Below are 27,916 nucleotides of genomic sequence, written 5' to 3' on the forward strand. Positions count from 1 at the left end.
ACCCGTCTCCATGTTACCCACCATCCCACAAGAAGAAAGAGTAAATTACCTGCACAACGCTGAAGCCTTAACCAGCAGACTTTAGGACCCAGAGGTGCCAGCCTCACAATAATTCCTCTTAGTTTCAACTCCTTTTGTAATAAAGGATAGCATCCCATTCACCTTTCAAATTACTTGCTGTATCTGCATACTGACCTATTGTATTCAATGCATGATAATGCCTCAATTCCGCCCCACTCCAGAATAAACAATCTACTTAAGCAGTGCATACCATCTATTTTCTAAGCAAGCAGCGTGTGTTTGAACAGAATTTCAATGAGCTCCTATAAACAGAATTCACAAGCAAATCAGCAGCAACATTTCTCGATCAAACCAGACTCACTCCTCAAGCAAAATGCAGTCACTGAAGGATGGTTACAAATTATGCGCAGAAGATCAAGCCCAGCCAATTACAGCAGAGCGGTCTCTAAGCAAAACAGTGCAATCAGTTCCTTCTGGCTGGGATTTATTTTGCCAATGTAGCTTTTTTAATAAAAACAATTAATAAAAGGAAGTCTCTTTAGCACTGCGCAAAATCTATAACACACCATGATTGTACAAGAAAAAACAACAGAATTCCTGTCATTACAAAGGGATCTTTCACTGACTGAATGTTGAAGACTCCAGAACTGAAAGGCAAAATAGGTGACCATTATGAATATAGAGGCCCCTCATTCACTCCTTTTACATGTGCTTGCCCACAGAAGTGGTGCAGGAATTATGGTTCCAGCATGGTACTACTGAAACCTTGGAATAATAATTCTTCCCAACATAACACTGACAGAGTTAGGACTGAAGTCTCAGCTCTTATATCTCAGATTTAAAGGCAATTCCCACTCAATATTTCCACCCTTATTCACAAAATAAAATGTGATCAAACATCCTCAAACATCAATAAGATGAGTGTTGCAAACCACTGCTCCCGGTAAAGAGCAGCTCCGCTGGTAATCTCCAGTCACACAAACCCATGGCTGACAATTTATTGATTTTAACCTGCACTCTGACTTTTAATAATGACAGCTGCTTCCATGTCCATATATGTTTTGTGCTATGCTTCATAGAATTTTGGCAGTGCTGGCTGGGCCAGAATTTATTGTGTATCCCTAAATACCCAGGAGGCTGTTGACAGTCAACCACATTGGTATGGGTCTGGAGTCACATGACCAGATAAGGATGGCAGATTTTCTTCCCTGAAGGACATTAGTGAACCAGATGGGTTTTTCCAACAATTGGCGATGGATTTATAGTCATAATGAGATTCCTATTTCCAGATAGTTATCAAATTTAAATTCCACCATCTGCTATGGCAGGGTTCGAACAAGGGACCTCAAAACATTATCTGAGTTTTTAGATTAACGGTCCAGTGACATTTTCACTAGACCATTGCCTCCCACTGTATTGCTGAGTCAGTGGCTGACTATAGTATTGCTTTTGTTAAGTGTTAATTCCAGTGAGTTTCATCAAGGGTTTCTCAACATGAAGCCCAGTGAGTTTTCTCACTGTATCTGAGTAAAAACTCCACCCTCGTGGCATCCTGTCACACAAAGCTCACCCTATCCTACCACACACTATTCCAATGGTAGCTGATCATTTGGCCAGATTGTGGGGAATGGCCTAGCATCAGTGATACTGACGCTATCTTCAAGAATCCATTATGCACCCAAACAAGCACCGTCAGTCCAGAGCAGCCCTGAGAAGCCGCTGATATTTGCCCCAGACCTGGTAGAGTTTGGGACATTTTATGGACAAAGAGCTGAAGGTGGATGTGATGTTACAGGCAATCCAGACTCTGACTGGCTTGAGCAGTTGCCTGACCGTGTCCAAGTCTCTGGACTGTTACTGGAGACTGCCCTGACTCAGCAATTCAGCAGTACTGTGAACCTGGTATCTCTGGCTGAGGGGCAAGGAGCAGAAAGGCAAGAATGCTGTGAGTATTCCAGAGAATTTCAATGTGAGTGAGCACTAAGACAGCAAGCAAACAGATCACGGACACATCCAGGTTCAGTCCATGAGCTGGGTTGATGTCCCTGCGCACACAGTGTACTAAAGTGACAATTGCCACTGCGCATCAAGGTACAGCACTGAAGTTCATCACAGAAATGTTCTGTAGGTCGGTCAGAGATGTGGTGTGAGGGTTTTGAGAGCTGGCACATATCAGATGCTAATGCCTGTGGTTGTGGGGTGGAGGTGTCCAGTGTTCATGGACTGTGCTCTGAGATCCTGATGAAAGGCTTTTGCCCAAAACGTCGATTCTCCTGCTTCTCGGATGCTGCCTGACCTGCTGTGCTTTTCCAGCACACTCTAATCTGAATTCCCCTCTTCTGACCTGTGCTCTGAGATGTCAGTTCTTAGTTTCCAAAATAGAGGTCCTTTGAAGCTAGCGGCAAGTTGAAATTACCAGGACTCCAATCTGACTTCCATGTTGAGAATTCTCAGTGTCTGGTTTTGTTCAGCAGGATTGGTAAGGTAGGAAACTGCATATTAATGAGGCAAGATGGGCACTTAATAAGGTCATTAACAAGCATGAATCTCCCTTTGCAGGCAATTCACTACTATTTAGCGGGAATCTCGTCTTGATCCCCAGCAGCTGCAGATAGGATGCATTAAGTTGTTCCCCATGTCAAGATTAGCCTTACACATTCTCGTGTGACCCTATCACATATTTCATGATCGCTCACTTTGTCCATATCCACTTGGAGTGATGGGTGATGTCATGTCCTGGAGGGCTGGGAGGATGGGGAGAGTTTGTAGGTCCAGGTCTGGGGTGTGTACAGGGTCTGAGGTGCTGGAGTTGGGAGGAGAGAAGGAGAAGGCGGTAGTGTGGAACATCAGTTGAAGTCATTCAGGAGTTTAATTAGGTATTTAGCTATCTGTTTAAATGCAGTGGAAATCTCTGAATTCTGTGAATTCAAATGTGTGTCCAGTTCTGGTTATCCTGTTATAATAAGGATATTATTAAGATGGAGAAGGTTCATAAGAGATTGACCAGAATGTTGCCAAGAATGGAGGGTTTGAGTTATAAGGAGTAGCTGGATAACCTGGGACTTTTCTCACTGGAGTGTAGGAGGTTGGGGGGGCTGGGGGGTAACCTAATAGAGATTTATAAAATAATAAAGGGTATAGATAAGGTGAATGGCAGGTGTATTTTCCCTAGGGTTCAAGGCTCTGTGGTATTTTTTAATGTGGGAAAACAAAATTTTAAGAAATATATGGGGACAACGTTTTTACACAGAGAGTGATTTGTGTGGGGAATGAACTTCCAGAGGAAGTGCTGGATGTACGTACATTAACAAGGTTTAAAAGACATTTGGATAAGTACATGGATAAGAAATGTTCGGAGGGGTATGGACCAACTGCAGGCAGGTGGGACTAAGTTAGTTTGGGATCATGGTCAGAGTGGTTTGGTTGGATTGGTTGGTCTGTTTCCGTGCTGTGTGACTATGAGACTTTCCAAGGGTTGGAAATGGAGGGGAATTGTTCAGTGGAATAGTCAAACCCCCAGGCAGTACCTACAGAGTCTGCTACAATGGGAATTCTGCAGGTTTTCCATGCATAAGTCCCACCTATGTGGGAATAACGATTGACCAGCAGATAATCCATGCCAATGTTTCAGGAGGCAGTCACACGCCTGTTGTGAGTTAGCCACGCAGATCCTGTGAGTGATGAGGATGTGACTGTGGCTCACGTGCAGTGCTGATGCAGATCTGGACTTTGCCCTCATTCAACAGTGTGAAGTTCTTCTCTCCTCTCTGATTAATGGGAAATTCTGCTGGGTTAAACTAATCATAGCATCATGGTAAAAGCTGGGGATAGCAAAAGGAATGCTAGCAATAAAAGACAGTATGGTGAAGGGAACAGATAGTGCCTTTTGCAATAACGTCCAGCACTTATGATTATTGTGTTGTCTGTCTGGTACCAGGGTTAAGGGAATCTCTGCATGTCTGTAGTTTAACTTGGAGTGAGCAATGAAGAACCAGTTATGCTGGGTAGGTGGTAGAGGTTGGTGCAATTACAACATTTAAAAGGTGTTTGGATGGGTTTATGAATAGGATGGGTTTAGAGGGATATTGGCCAAATACTGGCAAATGGGACTAGATTAATTTAATAGAACATAGAACAATACAGCACAGAACAGGCCCTTCAGCCCTTGATGTTGCGCCGACCTGTGAACTATTCTCAGTTCGTCCCCCTACACTATCCCAAAATCATCCATGTGCATATCTAAGGATTGTTTAAATCTCCCTGATGTGGCTGAGTTGACTACATTAGCAGGTAGGGCATTCCACACCCTTACCACTCTGCGTAAAGAACTTTCCTCTGACATCTGTCTTAAATCTATCACCCCTCAATTTGTAGTTATGCCCTCTCGTACAAGCTGATGTCATCATCCTAGGTAAAAATATTTTACTGTCTACCCTACCTAATCCTCTGATCAACTTGTATGTCTCTATCAAATCCCCCCTTAGCCTTCTTCTCTCCAATGAGAACAGACCCAAGTCTCTCAGCCTTTCCTCATAAGACCTTTCCTTCAGACCAGGCAACATCCTGGTAAATTTCCTCTGTACCTTTTCCAATGCTTCCACATCCTTCCTGTAATGGGGCAACCAGAACTGTACACAATATTCCAAGTGTGGCTGCACCAGTGTTTTGTACAGTTTCAACATGACATCAAGGCTCTGGAACTCAATCCCTCTCCCAATGAAACCTAACACACTGTATGCCTTCTTCACAGCACTATCCACCTGGGTGGCAACTTCCAGGGATCTATGTACATGGGCTCCAAGATCCCTCTCACATCCACACTACCAAGAATCTCTCCATTGACCCAGTACTCTGCCTTTCTGTTATTCTTCCCAAAGTGCATCACCTCACATTTAGCTGCATTGACCTCCATTTGCCACCTCTCAGCCCAATTCTGCAGTTTATCCAAGTCGGCATGGATGAGTTGGACTGGAGGGCCCATTTCCCTGCTGTACATTTCTATGACTCTATAACTGGGAATGAGTTTCTGCTGACAGAGTTTGAGGAGTTAGTGTTGAAACTAAGGCTTCATAGGAATTGTTTTGATTGTCCTGTGAGTCACATGCAAATTGGCATTGGGACAAATAGATTAGAAGATTAAACACATGGCTAAAGGAATAGCATTAGAGGCACGAATACTGCATCTAATACTGGGGAAAGAGGAGCCTGTTTTATTGGGCATACTGAAAGGGCTAATTAGCTGGATGGCTGTTTTGTGATACAGATTGTTGCCAGCAGTAAGGGTTCAATTCCTGCACCAGCGGAAATCACCGTGGAAGACTGTCCTTCTCAATCTCTCTCTTTGCCTAAGGTATTGGTGAATGTCACGTTAAGCCATGACTAGATCTCTCTATGTAATGAGAGAGCAGCCCTGTGGTCCAGGAGGATGATGTCACCTAGCCTTTCTAAACATATGAATATCCAAATGAAGAGTAGGAGTTAGTCATTCAACCCCTTGAGCTTGCTCCATCAGTCAATAATATCATGCCTGATCTGATTGTGGTTTTGACTCATGATGGGTCTAAATAGAGAGAAACCGCTCATTAATAATGCAACAATGAGAGGGTATCATTTTAAAGTGACTTGCAAAGGAAGAAATGCAATGTGCAAAGCAACAATTTTCACAGAGTGAGTGGTTTGGTTCTGGAATGCACTGTCTTGAAATATGGTGGAGGGAGGTTCAATTGGGGCATTCAGCGGGGCATGGGGTGGTTATATGAGGGTATTGTAAAGGGAGGAGAATGGGATTAACTTATCGTGATCCTTTGGATAAGCAGAATGATGGGCCATGTGGCCTCCTTTTGTACCATAACACTGAATTCCATTTTTCTGGTGCCCTCTTTTCACTCCCTTGTTAGTCATGCTTTTAACCTCTGCCTCACAAATACATATTTAATGATCCTGCCTGCATCGCTGTCTGGGGAATGAGGTCCTTATGCTCACGACCCTCTGAGAGAAAACATTTCTTCTCATCTCCATCTTAATGTGAGATCCTTCATTTTCAAACTTTGTTCCTGAGTTTTAGTTTCTCTTGTAAGCGAAACCATTCTTTCATCCTGTTGAGTCCACTCAGCATCTTACATGTTTTAATAAGATCATCGATCATTCTTCTAAATTTCAAAAGATATAGGCCCAGATTGTCCATCCTTTCCTCGTAAGATAACTCCTTCAGTCCCATGAATCAGTCGCATGAACCTTCTCTGAGAGACTGCTCACGCAATTAAACCACTTCTTAAATACATGGTCATTAAATGGTACATAGTACTTAGACATGGTCTCACCAACTGTACAATCCTGTACAGTGCTGGCAAAACATATGAGTGCAGTCTATTTGCTTTCCTAATTACTTGCTATATTTCTATACGAGGTGTCCTGGTCAGTTGACTAGCAATAGGGCCTACATCAAAGGAAGTTGAGGGGTGGACACGGCTACAACATTAGGCTAGAATGACATGAAGGAAAAGCGGAAAAAAATTTGAAGGCATAATAGCTGAAAGTGTAAAGCATTCGCAATGACTTGACGAAGTAACAGCACACATTATAATGGAATTGATCTAACAGCCCTTACATGGTAGCAAAGTAACAAAATTATTTGATTTGCATATAGTTTTCGAGCATTTTATAATATCAGAGGTAAGGTCATATTTGTTATAAATGTTCAAATAGTTAATCCCCAGAAGCCATTTCCTTCATTTGGAACATTATACGTTACGTGAAATGGTGTAATTAATTGCCAAGAAGAAATAACATAAATGACTCCAAAGGAATTAAATATGAATTGGTAAATGGAAATTGTATACAGGTGCTATGTAGCATCTTGAAATAGACTTTATACTGAGGGACGTGCCTCTTCTTTGAGGTTGGGATCTAAATATTCCAGGATACCTTCAGTTCTGGTGTAACGCGATAGTTCCGTTCTCGTGCAATCTCGCGTTATAAGAAAATCATGTAATAGCTGCACTATTTAAATTAAAGGGGTCAGAATCACATTACAGCACATACAAGTAAAGAAAGTTTGTGTTCTACAAATAACGGTCTCAATTCTTAAATGAAATTAAAGCCAATTCACATAGAAGAAACATAACGTTATGGCGGAACCAACTATCTCACTTTTTTAAAAAAAAGGCAAATGGAACAGGGGGAAGAGGAGACATCAGATGAATACTTTGTATCTTTCTTCATGGTAGAAGTCATAAAAATATTCCAGATAATCCATTCAATTATTTATGTCCGCTAGGGCCTTGGTTTGATGTCTGCCATGTTTCATCCAGTTTCTTGACAGTAATTGTCAATGGTGGTTTGCCATTGATCTCCACTAATAGGGTGTGGAGGTAACCAATCCTGCCAGAATGGTAATTAAATCCATGCTGTTGGCTTTATTCTGAACTGCATGCTTCACCATCTGGCCCACTGAACTGACCAGCCATTACAGAGAATAAAGAATGCATATTTGTAAAGAAATAGTATTGGAGAAATGAACATGACTAAAAGATTGTTATGGACCAGACCAGACCTCCTCAATATGTATTAAGAAGGTAGCCGAGACCCTACTTTTCTCTTATTTTAAAGGCAAATGAAAAGTGTCTGTTCCTGATGTGAGTGACTGGTCATACTGCTTGACTTTATGCAAAACATAATTGATTTAAACACTGTAGTTAAAAATACAACCAAAGGAAGAGGAATTTAGCATAACTCTACTAGAAACTTAACAGAATAACAGAAACAGTAACTATTACTAATTCACTGTTCCAATATCATAACATCCCATAAACATGCCTTGCATAAAGGAAAAATCAAACACAGATTCTCACATGCAGTTCTCCAATCCAGGAGGAAAAGAACATCAAGAGAGAAAACTCAGAGAAAGTAGCAACCAGGAGGCATCCATTGAAGCCTCCAAATCTGTTGAGACCCCAATAGCTTCTGATGCTACTGAGAAAAATCAAAACCCAGACATCTAAATCTGTGAGAGCTGGCCACACCCATTTAGCATCAGGAGGTGGAGAAGTCCAGTCCTGAAGAAGGGTTACACATGAAACTTCTCCACCGCCTCATGTTGCCTGGTGTGCTGTGTTCTACCAGCCTCCTGCTTGTCTACCTTGGATTCCAGCAGCTGCAGTTTTTTTTGCCTCTGGCCCCACCCATTCAGGCTGTTAAACAAAATCCAAGGCCTCCAAAGCTGTTAACATTACTTCAGACTGCTCACCACCTCAGCCTTACAACCTCTCTTCAAAAAAAAAGGATAAAATAACCTCCCACAAACACAGCATCGTCACAAGATGACAAATCCCTGGATCTGGTGGTCCACATCCCTGGGTGTTAAATAAAATCAGTGCAGAGATACAAAGCTCCAAAAATAGAGGATACATTAATTTTAATCCCCAGAGTTGAAATTCCTCAAAGTTATCAGGAGCCTGTGTATTTTAAAATTTTAACTTGATTATCATTTTAAAATTTGTTTGCAGATGTTTTACACTTAAACAGTCCACAAATGATTTTGTGTTACATTTGTACACAGTTTTTTGGTATCTTATACTTTGGAAACAAAGACATGAAAGGAAAGTTCAGTTAATTAACTCACGGAAGCTATTCTATTCATTTGAAACATTACATGATCTATGAAACGGTGTAATTAATTGCAAGGGAAGATTAGTGGTTGAATGGTAACTATTTATGGTTGCTATGTACCATCTTAGAAGTAGTGTTTATAACCAGGGATATGTCTCCTCTTTGAACTTGCTGAACAGTAGGGAAATTGTAAAATCATTTATGATTTAAGAATCCATTGCTACCCAAGAGAAAACCTCTTCCCAGGTTCAAATTGTAACTTTTTCAAATGGCCTTTCGTTTTTATGTTGATAATGCAAGCTCCTGAAGAAGTTAAACCAAGGTCACATCTATCATCTTGGGTGCAAAGGATCGCACTGAGAATACTTAAAGAGGTGATGATGTGGAGGTGCCAATGTTGGACTGGGTGGACAAAATTAAAAATCACACAACACCAGGTTATCGTCTGACACTTTCAAATAAACCTGGAGAAAGTGAGGACTGTAGATGCTGGAGATCAGAGTTGAGAGTGTGGTGTGCTTTTCCAGCACTGAAAATGTGTTGCTGGAAAAGCGCAGCAGGTCAGGCAGCATCTAAGGAGCAGGAGAATCGATGTTTCGGGCATAAGCCCTTCTTCAGGCTCATGCCCGAAATGTCGATTCTCCTGCTCCTTGGATGCTGCCTGACCTGCTGCGCTTTGCCAGCAACACATTTTCAGCTCTGATCTCCAGCATCTGCAGTCCTCACTTTCTCCTGTGCTTTTCCAGCACCATACTCTTTGTTTCAAATAAACCTATTGAACTATAGCCTGGTGTGTGCTTGAAGATGAGCAGAGAGACCTTTATGTCTAATACAAGACTCATCCCTCAGCCAAAGTCACCAAATGAAGAGCATTGTGTTCGTCTACGTGGGATCCTGCTGTGCTCAACATGAAGACCACAGGACTATAAGAAAAATGAACACAAGTAGGCCATTCAACAGGGTCATGGTTGATCCAACTTTCCTCATGACCTGCCCTTTCCCCATAAACTTTGATTCCCTGACTGATCAAGAACCTCTCCATCTCAGCCTTAAACATACACAATGACTCTGCCCCACAGCTCTCTGTGGCAAGAAGTTGCAAAGACTCACAATCCTCTGAGAAAAGAAATTGCTTCTCATCCCAATCTTAAATCAGTGCTCCTTTACTCTGAGACTGTGCCCTCTAGTCCTGGATTCTCCCAGGAGGGAAAACATCCTCTCAGCATTGACCCTGTCAAGTGCATCTTCTCTGAACTGCTTTCAATGAAATCTTTCATAATATTATAAGAATGGTGACACTTTAATCATCCTTATTAGGAAGGAAAGTAACTTTTAACATCTTGACATTGCAAAGAGTGCTACATAAATGCAAGGTGTTTCTTTCTTCCATATGTGACTGAATGGGCTTTTAGTTATTCCAGCCACTCTATATGTTTATTGTATCTTCTTCATCAGGTCTTCTTGACATTATGTTGTCTGCAGTTTTTGACACAGATGTCACTTCCCTCCTTGATCCTGGTCATGAGAGTATTCAATCACTGAGCCAGCACACTGATGGCTCTGCTGAAGAACTTGAAACATTAACTCTGATTTCTCTGCATGGATGCTGCCAGACCTGCTGAGTTTCTCCAACAAGTTCTGTTCTGGTTTCACACCACCATTAATGTCCTGCTTTCAAACACACCAGAGGAGCAACTTTGCTGCCCACCTGGTTTTGGAATTTACGTATTGTGTGAGAATAAGTGAACAGGATAAGAGGGTCTCTTGTGTCCCTATCTCTGAGAACCCAGGAGACCTTAGGTTCAAATCTCACCTGGTCTAGAGGTGTGTCATTGCATCTCCGACCAGGTGATTTGGGAAAATACCCTAAACAGAGAAAGTGGAATTGCTTAAGGTAATCCATTTTCTTATTTATTCAGGGGGATAAGTAATTCTGATTAAAACTGATAGTCGCGGATTTCAGAGAGTGTTATAACTTTAAAAATGACACGTAGTTGGCAAATATAAGGAACATCATTAGAATTATTGTATGCCCCAGAGGTAGAAAACAGTGGCAAGGCTGTTGGAACATTAACTCTGGCTCTCTCCACAGATACTGCCAGACCTGCTGAGTTTCTCCAACAATTTCTGTTTCAGATTTCCAGCGTCCGCAGTTTTCCTCGTTTTATTTTTCGCTGCATCTTGTGGATTACCGGGGGCGGTTCAGAAACTTAATCGTCAACGCTGCCCTCGGGTTAGACACAGTCCCGGGACTGTGATTGGGGGGAAACAGTTCTGCAGTGGATGAGCGAACCCTCGCTCGTTAATGGCACGGGAAAAGTGACACGTCTTCATGGGTCACGTCGTCTGGGTCAAAAGACCATTTAGTCAGTGCTCGGCGCCGCTCTGATTATTGCAACTTAATGGGTAAACACGTCCCGTAATAAAACAAATTTGCCCCCCCCCCCCACACACACACACACCCCAAGCGAGGGGGGTGACTTTATCCCGTTTTGATTTTTGCGCATTTCATACCGAATCGGTGCCTAATGTTTCCCCGGGACTGCAGTCCGTCCACTGTCATTTAATTCCAGTGAGATTTAAAACCACACACACATTCACAACATTTACTGCAATATTTCAAGAGCCCGGACAAATTTCAAAGGTTGTCAGATGGTAACAGACACTCCAAGTTGACTCGTCTCACATTCTTGCCATTGTAAGGAATTTGAGATGTCTACAATCCAAAATACAAACAGGACAAGACAGTGCCTTACTGTTTCTGGGATCACCTCTGTCTCAGTGCGCTTCCTCTGTGATTTTTTCCCCCCTTTCCGATTATTTTGAGGGTTGGTTTGAAATTGGTGCTAAATGCCTTTGCTTCCTCGCTGTAACAAGCGTCTTTGCTGCTCTCTCCCGTTCGCTGCCAATGCCGCCTGGTGCGCGATGGAACCGTGCAAACATATTTGGAAGAGCCAGCCCTCCCACACTCTCCCTATCCACCCCTTCCCCTCCACCTCTCCCCGCCTCACTTTCCAAATAAGGGGCTGAAACAGGCTGCCATCAAACCGCCAGGGTGACTGGAGCCCCAGGAAATAACAGGGGATTTATTGTGCGCTGGATGTGGTGACTCTTTCAGATCACAGCCCCTTCAATCGCCGCTGCAGGAGGTATGCACGTGTGTTGTTGCAATGTAACAACTCCAAAATGTGTCTCATAGTCCCATAAAAGGCTGCACTTCGGAATAAACAACCCACTCAACCTACAAGCAGAAAGAGAGAGGCAATGGTTGATCAAAGAGTTGTTTGTCAGGAGCATCTTAAGGGAGGTTGGGAAAGAGGCGAGAGGTTTATGCAGGGAATTCCAGACTCTAGGCTCAGGCAGATGAAGGGCTGTCAGTAGTGGAGCAATTAACATTGGGGATGGACAAAAGGCCAGATTGGGAGCAATAATACCTCATGGGTGTTGTGAGGTGCTAACATTCTAGCAACTCAATGGCGTCCAGCACACAGTAACCTGTTTGATAGGCAACCCATCTTTAGCAATCACTCACTTTGCCATTGTAGAATCCCTTCAGTGTGGAAACAGGTCATTGGGCCCATCAAGTCCACACCAACCCTCAGAAGAGCATTCCACGCAGCCACCCCCCTGCCCCTGCGTTTCCCATGGCCAATCCAGCTCAGCTACATATCCATGGACACCGTGGGCAATTCACCATGGCCAATCCACCTAACGTGCACATCTTTGGACTGTGGGAGGAAACCAGAGCACCGAGAGGAAACCGGCATAGAGACATGGGGAGAAGATGCAAACTGCACACAGGCAGTCATCCGAGGATGGGATCCAACCCAGTCCCTGGTACTGTGAGGCAGCAGTGCTAACCACTGAGCCACCATGCTGCTTCAATGCTTTATCGGGTACACAGTGGCAGCATCTGTGGTGACAGAAGCAGAATTGTGCTGTATGTTAACACCACTTCAATCTCTACAGATGCTGCCAGGTCTCCTCAGCTTCTCAGCTTTCTCTGTGTTTGTTTCAGATTTCCAGCCTCTGCAATATTTTGCTTATGTTAGTGCACAGTCTACAAGATGCTTTGTTGCTTCTCATCAAGGTTCCTTAGACAGCACCTTCCAAACTTGTGACTGTGACTACCTAGAAGTACAAGAGCAGCAGATGCACAGGAAGACCACTACCTGCAAGTTCCCCTCCAATCCTGACTTACAACTACATTACCATTCCTTCACTGTTGCTGGGTAAAACTTCTGGAACTACCATCTTAACAGTGCTGCAGAAGAACTGCAGTAAATCAAGGAGGCAGCTCACCAGCACCTTCTCAAGAGCTGCTATAGATAGGCAAGATTTGGAGATGCCGGTGTTGGACTGGGGTGTACAAAGTTAAAAATCACACAACACCAGGTTGTAGTCCATCAGGTTCAATTGGAAGCACACTAGCTTTCGGAGCGTCGCTCCTTCATCAGGTGATTGTGGAGGGCTCAATCCTAACACACAGAATTTGTAGCAAAAATTTACAGTGTGATGTAACTGAAATTATACATTGAAGAATTGATTGTCTGTTAAGCCTTTCATCTGTTAGAATACCTTGATGATTTCACTTCTTTCATGTATAAATCACAAAACCTTTTTTTAAGAAGTTGCATTCTTGGGTTAGCTGTTAACAATGGTGATAGCTAGACAATAGGTTGAAGGTGTTGGCCCCCTGTGTTCTCTGTCTATGACCTGATGTTTAGATTGATTCTAATCTAAAAGTGACATAATGGAGTTTTACATGAATTCATACAGTTTTTGAGCTCAGAGTTCTACATGAATGCATGCAGTTTTTGAGCAAAGTACAATGTAACCCTTAAAGTATAAATTCACCCCACAAAATATATGTGTGCATGTGGGTCTTTGTCTGTCTGTGTGTGTGTCTGTCTGCATTGGGGGTTGTAAGTGTGAGAAAGTGTATGATGTGTGTAGTGAGTGCAGAGCATCTTACGTCTATGAGGGAGTGCATGTGTGAGTGTGGGAGTGTGTGTGTCTGTAAGGGTGTGTGTGGGTGTCTGTGTGCTTGTCTGTGTATATGTGTGTCCGTGTGTATGTGTGTATAGGAGTGCCTGTGTGTGTGTGAGAGTGTGTGTGTGTAGGAGTATCTGTGTGTGTGTGTATAGTGCAATGGTGGTCACCTGTAATGTGACATGAACCCAAGGTCCCGGTTGAGGCCCTCCCTATGGGTACCGAACGTAGCTATCAGCCTCTGCTCGACCACTTTTCTCTGCTGCCTGTCCCGAAGGCCACCTTGGAGGATGGTCACCCGAAGGTCTGAGGCTGAATGTCCTGGACCACTGAAGTGTTCCCCAACTGGGAGGGAACCCTCCTGTCTGTTGATTGTTGTACGGTGCCCATTCATCCGTTGTCGTAGCCTTTGCTCGGTTTCCCCAATGTACCATGCCTCTGGGCATCCTTGCCTGCAATGTATAAGATAGACAATGTTGGCTGAGTCACATGAGTACCTGCCATGTATAAGGTGGGAGGTGTCCCCACGCGTAATGGTGGTATCTATGTCCACAATTTGACACGTCTTGCAGCACCTACCGTGACAGGGTTGTATGGAGTTGTCCTGAGAGCCAGGCAGCTTGCTACAAACAATGATCTGTTTGATAGGCAAGAAATGTTGGTTCAGCCAGCAATATTCACTTTGCATCAATGCCAAAAAATGTTTGCTGAAAGTGATTTAAACACATGGATATAAGACATGTATTCCATAGACATTGCCTGAACTTCAATGTCTGTAACATGGCATCACTGAATAATGTACAGTATCAGATCAGCCTCCTTGGTTTATAATGAGTATGATGGATTCATGAGTGATTTGTGCAAAATCTACAGAGTAAATTACTTTAGGGTGTTTTGGCAAGTACAGGATAATTCTTTTAGAACAGATTTGATTTAATATCACTAAATGTTTTCTTCTGTGCAAGGCACGGAGACATTACTAATGGGAGGTGGGTGGGGGGGCAAGGTATTTTGTAAATGGACGGCAAAATAACATTCATTTGCAGAAGGGTCAACACTGAAAGAAAAGAGGTTGAAGGTGATTGGCAGTTTAAAAAAAAGGAGAAAGTGAGGACTGCAGATGCTGGAGATCAGAGCTGAAAAATGTGTTGCTGGAAAAGCTCAGCAGGTCAGGCAGCATCAAAGGAGCAGGAGAATCGATGTTTCTCCTGCTCCTTTGATGCTGCCTGACCTGCTGCACTTTTCCAGCAACACATTTTTCAGCTCAGTCAAAAAAAAGCCAGAGGAGACATGAGGATATTTTGCAAATTGTTGTGATCTGGAATCCACTGCAGAAAGAAGGATGAAAGCAGATTCAATAATAGCTTCATGAAGAAAATTGGATCTTCACTTGAAGCAGAATGAAGGGTTATGGGAAAAGTGCAGGGTGGGGGTGGGATTAATTATGTAGCTGTCATGAAGAATTAGCACAGCCACAATGCAGTGAATGGACTGTTTTTTTCCTTAAATCTATGATTCTAGTAATGAGAAGAAAATAGCTATCAGCAATAGATTTTGTCATTGAACCACTCCACCCTCTTTGCTCTTTTATTTATTCTTCTACTTTCCTTAACCCGTTTCCCGGATCAGGTTTTGAAATTGAATATTATTTAAGAAACACATTTGCAACCTGGAGATTAAATTATCATTTGAATGTCTATATATAGATTTTTGACTTGAGTAATCATGTTAAAAACATGGAAACATGCAAAAGTCATGTAATAATAAAAATAGACAAATTCAGCAATGGTCAGTGGGGACTAGGTATTGAAGGAAGAATAATGCTGAATTAAAATTATGATGAAATAACAAATCAGCACCACATTCCAACATTACTTCACTGAGGACCTGCACCATAAATGGAATAGGACCATATTAATATCTTTCCTTCCTGCATGTTGTGAGAATGAATTTAACTAAACTCCTGAGTCAAGTTGATTGCTGTAGATGAGGTGGGGATCGTCAGTATTGACATTTGGTCAGTTTTTAAATTCATCTATGGGATGAGGGCGTCGCTGACTACGCCAGCATTCATGGCTCACCCTAATTGCCCGGGGACAGTTAAGACTTAACCATATTTACATAAGGGATTTTCAAAAGATAGTACAATTGTTGACTCTTCCTGTTCATAGAGTGTACTTACTTACAACCTGTTAGATAACTATCCACTCAGTTCTGCTGAAAGGACACCGGTATCAAATATTAACTCTTTCTGCACAGATAATGCATGACCTACACAGTCCCATTCCCATTCACAATTGGATGTGATAAGACTGCAGAACTTTGAGTTAGTAGATTAAGTTCATACCATTACTTCCCAGGAATATACAGCCCATTTATTTCACCATGTTTCATATATTTACTAAGTCAACAACTTTGTGTTGTCGAACTGCAAAGCATGGAAACTGAACATTTCTTAAAGCCAGTGCGATCATTTGTGGTGTCTAACAAGAACCCCATTGTCATGTTGATACCTGTGCAAGGTGGAGTTTAGCCATGATGTAGAGGTGCTGGTGTTGGACTGGAGTGGACAAGGTCAAAAGTCAAACGACACCAGATTATAGTCCAACAGGTTTATTTGAAATCACAAGCTTTTGGAGGGCTGTTCTTTCATCAAGAGGAACAGCGCTGCAAAAGCTTATGATTTTAAATAAACCTGTTAGACTATAACTTGGTGTGGTGAGACTTCTGACAAGGTACAGTTTGACGGGACTCTCCTGACAAGTGATGTAAAAAAAGCATTGTGAACCATTTTTTGCATATCACAGCAGTAAGCTGAAGAAATTTGTACCTGAACTCTAATGTTTCACCAGCTAGCTAGCCTTATCTTCAATGTTTGAATTCAAAAATATTGATCATTATCAGTCTACTTAGGCAAATCTAAGACCCAAATGACCCTGTAAATCATTTCTCCTTAATTCTTGGGATGAGATAGTGCAAAGCTATTTCAATGTTACATTACTTTTTTGTTCCCACTAAACATTGCAATTTAAGCTAGATATTTAGAGATGCATGCATTTTACAACATTACAATTAGAAGTGAAATTATACCATGATGTTTGAATCAAATGAGTGAGTGTAAGCTGTGGTGGCCTGAAACTGGAAGTGAGTCACTTCACTAAGTGGGAATGGGGTGGAGGGTGAAATATTATCAACTCTTCACTGTTGACGTAATGATTCTTGATCCTTTTTCATTCAGCAATAGCTAATACTAAGAATTAAATGTGAACTAAATTGAGCAGCTAACTGCTTCAACTGGAAATTGATTGACTTCGAAATATATTGCTGTTCCCTTACTGTTGCTGACTGAAAAGCCTGTAATTCCTTCTGTAGCAGCATTGTGGTTGACCTATAGCATGTTGACTACAGTGTTTTAAGTAAGCAGCTCACCACCACCTTCTCAAGGGCAACTAGGGATGGGCAATAAATGTTGCCAGTGACATCCATGTACCTGGGTAACTGAAACAAAGTTTATGCCATTGTAACATTTCTGTTCCCTTGTAAACCTTTGAATATAATTGTGTTCATATGGCTTATGATATTTTGATCTTGACTTGGTACATCAAGCCAACACAAGTACTGATGGGCAATTTCACTGATGTTCATGACCTCAGTGATAACACTGAGAATGCAGATGTTTGAACAGCCCTGCTCTTATTCGTTGGTTTAATTGTCCACCACCATTCCCAACTAGATGCGGTAAAGCTGCAGATCTTTAAAATCTGATCCAATAGTTATAGGATTGCTGATTTCTATCTACCACATGGTCATAGACTGCTGAGCAGGTATATAGTCCTGTGTCATTGCTTCCAACAGATGGACATTTTGATATCGGAGTTGAGAGTGTGGTGCTGTAAAAGCACAGCAGGTCAGGTAGCATCTGAGGAGCAGAAGAATCGACATTTCAGGCAAAAGCCCTTCATCAGGAAAAATCTCCTGCTCCTCAGATGCTGCCTGGCCTGCTGTGCTTTTCCAGCACCACACTCTGATCTCCAGCATTTGCAGTCCTCAGTTTCTCCTGACATTTTGATACACCTGGTACTGCTACTTTACTAACTTTACTAAATGCAAGTTGGTCTCCCAACTTGATGGTAATAGTAGAGTGGGGAAATATGCAAATCCATGTGGTTACAGATTATTGTTGAGTAAAATTCTGCTGCTCTAACAAAAAACAGAGCTTCGTCAATAACCCCATTCTGAGCTGCTGGAAATGTCCTGAATTGATCCTATTTAGTTTAGTGTTGATGTCCCACAACAGAATGGGTAATTTCCTCAGTCTGAATGCCAGAACTATGTCTCCATGGGAGTTTTGCAAATGATCATTCCTACAGATAATTTTGTGGATATGTGTCAATAATAGGTAAATTGGTGAGGTAGTGGACAAATATGGTTTTCATAGAATCTTAGAATCCTGACAGCGTGGAAGAAAACCATTCAGCTCATAGAGTCCATAGCAACCCTCTGAAGAGCACCCCCATCCTATCCCTATAACCCTGCACTTCCCCTAGCTAATCCAGCTAGCTTGCACTTTCCTGGGACTATGGACAATTTAGCGTGGCCAATCCACCTTTAACCTGGACATCTTTGGACTGTGGGAGGAAACCGGAACACCTGGAGGAAGCCATGGAGATACATGGTGAATTTGCAAACATGACACAGGCAGTTGCCAGAGGGTGTTAATGAACCCGGATCCCTGGTGCTGTGAGGCAGAAGTGCTAATCACTGAGCCACTGAGTTCACCCTATCAGTTGGTCCTCTTACCATATGACACAGACTGACTCTGGCAAATAACCAGCACAGTTAGTACCTATTTTATTGAGCCACTCCTGGTAATCGACACTGAAGTCTTCCAGCAAGGGTACTGCTAGTGCTTTTGCTATTCTCTGTGCTTTTTCCAACTGACATTGAAAAGGGAGCATTGGTTCATTAATATAGGGAGAGTGATTAGGAGGGCATCCTTGACCTTGTTTTATTTAATGTCATCAGCGTTCATGGGGTCTGATTCAATATTGAGGACTCCCAGAGCTATTTTTTTCCACCATTTTTTTCTGTGCTGTTATCGATGGTGATATTCATGGATCACTGGTTAATCTCTTCTAATGGCACCCTGTTCTCAATTGCAAAAGATATTGTGTCATAGGAGGTCAGGCAGCATCCAAGGAACAGGAGAATCGACGTTTCAGGCATCAGCCCTTCTTCAGGACGTCGATTCTCCTATTCCTTGGATGCTGCCTGACCTGCTGCGCTTTTCCAGCAACACATTTTCAACTCTGATCTCCAGCATTTGCAGTCCTCACTTTCTCCTCGATATTGTGTCATATACTTACAAAGAAAGAAAAGGTGCAAAGGGAGGAAGGCCAAGTGAATGCGTCAGGTATATTCAGGTAGAAAGTCGGATTCACTACTTTTGTTAATGACATCTGAATTTTTTAAAAAGTATACTTATACTTGAAAATGTTTTTGGAGCAAGATGGAGGGAAAATTGAGTAAAAAAGCGTCCTTGTACTCATCTGAAAATGAGGAACTTTCAAGCCACTCTCAGCTACGTGGCTGTGGTTCAGTTATGTTAAAGTATACGGTAGTAGCATTTTAGTGGCAATTTCCTTGGCACAGTTCAATGAAGGATTTAACTGTTTTAGCATTGGTTGGCAGTGTAATAAAATGTTAGCTTTCACCCACTGTTGAATTTGTAGACAGCTTCTTCACATTTCAGGAAAGATTTTCAGGAAAATAAAAATCCCAAACACGATTTTCAAGTAAAAGTCTAAGTAGGGGCCATCAGATACTTTAGATTCAGCCATTCAGACAACTAATCCTGCTTAGACAATGACAATTTTGAGGACAGACACGAATATATTTTGCATCACTTCAAAAATAAGCATTTTATCATTGTGATGGAAGGTGTCTGACTTATTTAATTTTGGGGTTTGTATTTTTAAATATTAGAATACAGTCTTGGTTACTTTTTAGAAAGGTTAAAAAGGCAATTAGATCAAACAGTCCTTCTGGAACAGTGTCTTAATCTAATACATGGCAAAGAGCAGGAACCCTGAGGGTATTAATGGAAGATTGTAAACATGGATGAGGTAAACACTGAGAGCCATTAGCTTGTTTTTTTGTTCAGAATAAGCAAGGATTGATATTAGTTTAAGAAACACAGAGATGAAAAATTTTAGGGCATTCAGAGGTGACTTTACTGGAACCATAAGCAAATATAGTTTTTCTCCTAAGAATGGAATCTAATCTAATATAATATAATCTAAAAAAATCTAATCTAATCTAATGGAATATAGAACAGTTCAGGGGAAGCATTGCTACCTCAGTAGGAAAATTAAGTTTCTGTAAGCTGTGGACCAGGATTACTTGGTTTGAGATATGCAGGTTATTGCAAAGCTGAGAAAGTCTAAGCTCTCAGTTTTGTGGGTATTCATGCAAGATGTTTTCACAATTTACAAGAAAGAATGGGGAAATCAGACATGTAGAAGTATCTGATGTACATGATAATATCGTGTATTAGGCGCACCCATCTTCAGCTGCTTCATCAATAACCTTCCCTCCACCACTAAGTCAGAGTGAGATGTTCATTGATGATTGCACATATTCATAACTCTTCAGCTAACTGAAGCAGTCCATGTTCAAATGCAGAAAGACCTGAGGCTGAAGATTGGAAAGTAACATTTGCACCATACGAATTCCAGGCAATGACCATCTCCAATAAGAGACAATCTAATCATCAGCCCTTGACATTCATTGGCCAAAGGTGAGATGGAAAGAAAACTGGATATCTTTGTACACCAGTTCCCTGAAAGTAAGTATGCAGGTGCAGCAGGTGATGAAGACAGCAAACAGTATGTCGGCCTTCATACCAAGAGGATTTGGTGCAGAAGCAGGAATGTCTTGCTCCAGTTAAACAGGGTCTTAGTGAGATCACACCTGTAGTATTGTGTGCAGTTTTGGTCTGCTTATCTGAGCAAGGATGTGCTTTGTATAGAGGGAGTGCTACAAAGATTTACCTGGCTGATTCCTAGGATGAAGGAGGAGAAAGTGAGGACTGCAGATGCTGGAGATCAGAGCTGAAAATGTGTTGCTGGAAAAGCGCAGCAGGTCAGGCAGCATCCAAGGAGCAGGAGAATCGACGTTTCAGGGCATGAGCCCTTCTTCAGGAATTCTCCTGCTCCTTGGATGCTGCCTGACGTGCTGCGCTTTTCCAGCAACACATTTTCAGCTCTGATTCCTAGGATGGCAAAACTGACATATGAAGACAGACTGGATTGGTTAGGACTATGTTCACTGGTATTATGGACCAGACCAAACATTCTCAAAATAAATTGAGAAGATAGCCTAGATCTAACATTTTCTTATTTTAAAGACAAGTGCCAGGTGTTGTGTTCCAGATGCAGTTGGATTGGTCAAATTACCAGGCTTTAAGCAAAACACACTTTATTCATACCATATACTAAAATACGATAAAAGAAAGAGAAAATTGGAATAAATTAACTCCATTGGAAAGCTTAACAGAACAATAGATTATTTAACTACTAAACAGTAACTGCTGTAATATAGTAACATCCCATAAACACACCCTTGGCAAAGACAAATTCAGTAAAATAAATTGCCTCACATTAGTTCCTGGGCTGGATCCTGTGCTTCCCCACCCCACTGCTAGGTGTACTTTGGACAGAGGGACTTGTAGAAGAATATAGACTGGGTCGATCACTGCCTTCCTTATCACCCAGTCCCCTTATGACTGGACTAAGCTGCCCACTAGCCTGCCTGCTGTTGGGCTCACTGATACCTTTAATTGGACAACCATTGCCTGTTTAATGTTCTCAAACTTGTTGGGCCAAAATGGCCTGTTTCCACACTGTAGGGAATCTATGATTCTATGAAACTGCTTCCACTGTCAAAATACACTGAGCAGTGGCAGCCAGGCAGTATTGAGAAGGCAGATATTTTTACCAAATTCATTGGAAACGACCCCATGGTTTAGGTGGAAATAAAGCTAATGGTGTCACACAGCTCCCATTGTTCCTCATTGTCCAGTGTTGGGAGGGTTTAAACTAGTTTGGCAGGGGAATGGGAACTGGATCTACAGATCGGAGGATGGGGTAGCTGTTGAACAGGCAGTTACAGCGTGCAGAGAATCTGTGAGGAAGGATAAACAGTTCATAGGGCAAAGTTGCAGTCAGTATGATGGGTTGAGGTGTGTCTATTTTAACACAAGAAGTGTCACGAATAATGGTGATGACTTTAGAGCATGGATCAGTACATGGAACTACGCTGTTATGGCCATTACGGAGACTTGGATATCACAGGGGGAGGAATGATTGTTGGATGTTTAGGAGTTTAGATGTTTCAAAAAGGAATAGGGAGGGAGATCATAGAATCTCTATAGTATGGAAACAGGCCATTTGGCCCAACAAGTCCACAACAACCACCAAAACCCATTCCCCTAACCTATTACTCGATTTTTTCATCCCTGACAAATGCATCTAACCTACACATCCTTGACAATTTTAGCATAACCAATGCATCTAACCGACACATCTTTGGACTGTGGGAGGAAACCCACTGGGACATGGGGAGAGTGTGCAAACTCCTCACAGACAGCCGCCTGAGGCTAGAATCGAACCTGGGTCCCTGGTGCTGTGAGGCAGCAGTGCTAACCACTGAGCCACTGTGCCACGAAGAGAGGTGGGGTGGGGGTTGGTGGTGGCATTGCTAATCAGGGATAGTATCACAGCTGCAGAAAGGGAGGTTGTCGAGGAGGGTTTGTCGACAGCGTCAGTATGGGTGGAAGTCTGAAACAAGAAAGGACAGTCACTTTATTGGGAGTTTTCAATAGACCACCTAGTAGCAACAGAGACACGAAGGAGCAGGTTAGGAGGCACATTTTGGAAAGATGCAGAGGTAACAGGTTTGTTGTCATGGCTGCCTTCAACTTCCCTTGTATTGATTGTAACCTCCTTAGTGCAAATAGTTTGGATGGAGCAGATTTTCTCAGGTGCTTTCAGGAAGGATTTCTGACTCAGTATGTTGATAGGCCTCTAGAGGGGAGGCCATATTGGATTTGGTATTTGGCAATGAACCAGGCCAGGTGTCAAATCTCTCGGTGGGAGAGCATTTTGGTGAAAATGATCACAACTCCCTGACCATTATATAATCTTGCAGAGGGATAGGAGCAGATGGGTATGGGAAAGTATTTAATTGCAGGAGGGGGAATTACAATGCTATTTGGCAGGAACTGTGGAGCGTAAATTGGGAACAGATGTTCTCAGAAGAAATGCATGACAGAAATAGGAAGGCTGTTTCAGGAGCACTTACTGTGAGTGCTTGACAGGTTTGTCCCACTGAGGCAAGGAAGGGATGGTAGGTTGAAGGAACCTTAGGTGACAAGGGATGTGGAGATGGATGCTTGCTTAAGGTTGAGGGAGCAAGGATCAAATAGGACTCTAGAGGGTTACAATGTAGCCAGGAAAGAACTGAAGAATGGACTTAGGAGAGTTAGAAGGGGGCATGAAAAAGCCTTGGTGGGTAGGATAAAGGAAAACCCCAAGGCATTCTACACTTGTGTGAGGAGCAAGAGGATGGCTAGAGTGAGGGTAGGGCTGATCAGGGATTGTGGAGGAACCTGTGCCTGGAGTCAGAGGAGGTAGGGGGTCATCCTTAATGAATACTTTGCTTCAGTATTCACTAGTGAGAGGGACCTTATCCTTTGTGAGGACAGCATGATATTCTCGAACAGTTGATCTTAAGAAGGAGGATGTGCTGGAAATTTTGAAAAACATGAGCATAGGTAAATCCCCCGAGCCAAACGGGATATACCAAGGTTTCTACGGGAAGCAAGGGAAGAGATTGCTGTGCCTTTGGAGATGAGCTTTGCGTCCTCACTGTCCACTGAAGGAATATCAGATGATTGAAGAGTGGCAAATGTTATTCCCTTGTTCAAGAAAAGGAATAGGGATAACCCTGGGAATTACAGACCAGTCAGTCTTACATCGGTGGTGGGCAAATTATTGGAGAGGGTTCTGAGAGACATGATTTCTGATTATTTGGCAAAGCATTGACTGATTAGAAAATCTGGCTTTTTGAGGAGCAGGGCATGCCTCACAAGCCTTATTGGATTCTTTGAGGATGTGACAAAACACATTGATGAAGGTAGAGCAGTGGATGTGGTGTATATGGATTTTAGCAAGCTGTTTGATAATGTTCCACATGGTAGGTTCATTCAGAAAGTAAGGAGACATGGGACACAGGGAAATTTGGCTGTCTGGATACAAAATTGGCTGTCCCATAGATGTCAGAGGGTGGTAGTGGATGGAAAGTATTCAGCCTGGAGCTCGGTGACCAGTGGTGTTCCACAGGGATCTGTTCTGAGACCTCTGCTCTTTGTGATTTTTATAAATGACTTGGATGAGGAAGTGGAAGGGTGTGTTAGTAAGTTAGTAACAAAGGTTGGTGGAGTTGTGGATAATGTAGAGGGCTGTTGTAGGTAGCAACTGGACGTTGACAGGATGCAGAGCTGGGCTGAGAAGTGGCAGATGGAGTTCAACCTGGAAAAGTATGAAGTCATTCATTTTGGAAGGTCAAATTTGAATGCAGATTACAGGGTTAAAGACAGGATTCTTGGCAGTGTGGAGGAACAGAGGGATCTTGGGGTCCATGTCCATAGTTCCCTCAAAGTTGTTACCTACGTTGATAGGGTTAGGAAGAAGGCATATGGTGTGTTGGCATTCATTAGCAGGGGGATTGAGTTTAAGAGCCACGAGGTTATACTGCATCTCTTATAGAGCCTTGGTTAGACCACACTTGGAATATTGTGTTCAGTTCTGGTTGTCTCATTATAGCAAGGATGTGGAAGCTTTAGAGAGAATGCAAAGGAGATTTACCAAGATGCTGCCTGGACAGGAGGACATGTCTTATGCAGGAGGGTTGAAGGAGCTAGGGCTTTTCTCATTGGAGTGAAGAAGGGTGAGAGGTGATTTGATAGAGGTTTACAAGATGAGGAAAGGCATTGAGAGAGTGGATAGTCAGAGACTTTTTCTCAGTGTGGAAATGTCTATCATGATGGGGCATAATTTTAAGGTGATTGGATGAAGGTTTAGGGGAGATGTCAGAGGTCAGTTCTTTACACAGAGAGTGGTTTCTGCATGGAATGCACTGCCAGCGGTGGTAGTAGAGTCAGATATAGTAGGGACATTTAAGCGACTCTTGGTAAGCAAATGGATGATAGTAAAATGTAGGGTATGCAGGTTAGTTTGATCTTAGAGTAGGATAAGAAGTTGGCACAACATTGAGGGCAGAAGGATCTGCACAGCTCTATATTCTCTCTCTGCTCTATGTTCAAACCAGCTCTGCCCCCACGCACCCTCTTTGCTTTCCTTCCTAGCTTCTGTGAGCCCTCAGCATCCAAACCCAGCCCATCCCACTCTCCAGTGGCAGTGTCCTCTCCATCCTGGCACTTTCTGGAAATTCTAATGGCACCCACAGTGGGACAGCAGTCTGACCCTCAGCTTGCTGGGGGGTTTATTCCAGGAGGTGGCCCTATACAGAATTGGTTTGGCTTGGAACTGAATTTGCCTGTCGGGGTTTAAGTCATAGCCTTTGTAAGATCCAACTTTCCCGACCCATGTTTCTGCACAGTACTATGGCAGCCCCCACCCTTCACACTCTGCAAACCGAACTCATCCAAAACGCTGCTGTCTGTGTTCTAACACAAACATTGTTCAGCCACGTACTCTCACTGTCCTTATATTTCAGTTGATGTCATCCTTTGATGTGTCCCTGTGAATTGGAACGTTTTACCATATCAAGAATTCAGTGCAATGGGGGAGCAATGGCTTGGCGGTATTAGTGCTAGACTATTAATCTGGAGATCTAGGTAATGTTCAAGGGATTCAGGTTCAAATCCTGTTGTGGAGGAATTAAGAATCCAATGAAATAATTGTTGATTTTTGGGGGAAAACCTTATCTGATTCATTAATGCCTTTAGGGAAGGAAGCTGCTGTTCTTATTTGGTTTGGCCTACATGTGACTGCAAACTCACAACCAGTTCCAGTTTCCTTTACTGGACTCCAGCAACCTTGTAGGATCCACATGCTGCCTTGTATTTGAACGAGTTCCTTTCCACATAAGCCACAGCTCACAGAGTGTTTCTATCAGTGAATTTCTGGTGATACTGTAATACTGTGGTGTCACTGACTTTGTGAACGAAAAGTTGACAATATAACCATTTTATCCTGTTTTCTTTTGGGCCTGGAATTTCATTGGCTGCACTCAGGCGTCTCTTGTATGCTCTGGTTTTGCACACAAACACTTCCACGAAATATCCTATCCCATAACATCCTGTACCAGCACTGCGCATTACGTAGGTAGCTTCCTTTGTGCCACCATCAGGTTCTGGCAACATTCCCAGCTTCTGTAACCTGTCATGGGTTAGCTAAGCACAGTGTAGAAATTAAATCAACAAGATTCAGTCTGGTATTCATCCCCATCTCATTTGTGTTTGCCAAAATGGTTTATCGCCCTAAAATGTGAAGGGTCTTGACAGGGTCAACACTGGAATATTGCATCCTCTGGCAGTGAATTTGGGGGAAAAGGCAGTTGGAAATCGACAGTCACTATATCAGGATAAAAGGGCAATCATCAAGGACTGAGATGAGGAGAAATTCTGTCAGTTGTGAATCTCTGAGTTTCTCCACCCCAAAGGGCTCCATTATTCATACTTTCATGTCAGGTTTTAATCAGTAAAGAAATCAGAAGTAATTGAGAAAAAGCAGGAAAGTGGACGTGAGGATTTCAGATCCATTGCCATATCGTTGAATGGCAGGACAGGCTCAATGGGCTGAATGGTTACCTGTTCCTATGTCTAATTATCTGCAATTGATAGGTCTATTTTGGTCTCTCAGGGAATAAATATGGTGCCGAGGTCAGATGTGATCATATTGAATGGTGAGGTAGAAAGAGAGGGGCCAGATGGTCTGTTCCCCCTCCTATTTCCTAAGTCCTCATCTATCTAATTCTTTATCGGAGCTACCCAGCTATTTTTTGCCTGGAAAGTGGCCCCCTTCCTTATTGGAGTATAGACAGGATAGAACTATGCTGCAACCTTAGGATCTGCCTGATTAAGCTGTGAAATGTTATTGTTGGCTGGAGAATACGAATTAAGCAGGTTACAGTCTAAGTTTCAGCTTGCAAAAAGAAGAAAATCACAGAATCTCAACAGTGTGGAAACAGGCCATTTGGCCCAACAAGTCCACACCGACTCTCAAAAGAGCATCCCACTCAGATCCATCAGACGGTTTCCCTGTAACCTTACACTTTCCATGGCTGATACACCTAAACCTACACATCCTTGAACACTATGGGCAATTTAGCATGGCCAATCCACCTACCCTGCACAGCTTTGGACTGGAAGGAGAAGATGAAAAGGGGGCAATTTTTGATGCTTAATTTAGATATAACAAAGTTACCAAGATGTTGTCTTATGCTGAAATTGTTACACGAAGATCCTATCCTGGCCAAGGAGTTCAAGGCAAAATGACGGACCAACGCCTGGAAGTCTTGTCACTAAGATTGCATCAAAGCTTATGTTCAAGATCTTGGACTGTATTCTGGTAGCTAACACTTATACCAACACCACCATATACCAGTACTCAGCATTTCAGATGTCAATATATCAATCTCAAATGTCATATAAAAGGACGCTCACCGTGTCCAGTTTCTGTACTATAGTGTTCATCATATTAGTTTTACAGTTGAATGGGCCCTGATTTGAAATGAAGTAGAAACATTTGGTAGAACGGCTCTTATGCAGTAGTGGTAGTGACCCAACTCTAGCCAGGGGGAGAAAGTGAGGACTGCAGATGCCAGGGGCCCAAGTTCAAGTCCCTTCCTGTTCCAGAGATGTGTAATGACATCTCTGAACAGGTTGATTCAAAAGGATCCAATGTGTAGAACACTCTTCAAGTCTGTCACTGCCAGAAAAAAATGAAATGGATACTCACCAAGGGCTCAAATGGTCATAGAATCAGAGAATCCCTACAATGGGGAAGCAGACTATTTGACCCACTCAAGTCCACACTGACCCTCTGAACAGCATCCCACCTCGACCCACTCTATCTCTGTAACTGTGCATTTCCCATGGCTAATCCATCTAGCCTACACATCCCTGGTCCCAATGGACATTTTAGCACAGCCAATCCACCTAACTTGCACCTCTTTGGTCTGTGGGAGGAGTAATCAATACGTTAGTTTC

At 42.6% G+C, this 27,916-nt stretch overlaps 1 protein-coding gene across 1 annotated transcript in view; it reads right to left on the bottom strand.

The window, feature by feature from the left end:
- LOC140496074 (uncharacterized) overlaps positions 1 to 11,554 on the bottom strand; it is a 192,762-nt gene extending 181,208 nt beyond the window's left edge. Inside the window, exon 1 of the mRNA XM_072595586.1 lies at positions 11,385 to 11,554. The gene's annotated coding sequence lies outside the window, so the exon portion shown is untranslated. The remainder of the gene's footprint in view (positions 1 to 11,384) is intronic.
- Positions 11,555 to 27,916: the final 16,362 nt, after the last annotated feature.

Source organism: Chiloscyllium punctatum, chromosome 25 (assembly GCF_047496795.1).
Source record: "Chiloscyllium punctatum isolate Juve2018m chromosome 25, sChiPun1.3, whole genome shotgun sequence".
Lineage (NCBI taxonomy): Eukaryota > Metazoa > Chordata > Chondrichthyes > Orectolobiformes > Hemiscylliidae > Chiloscyllium > Chiloscyllium punctatum.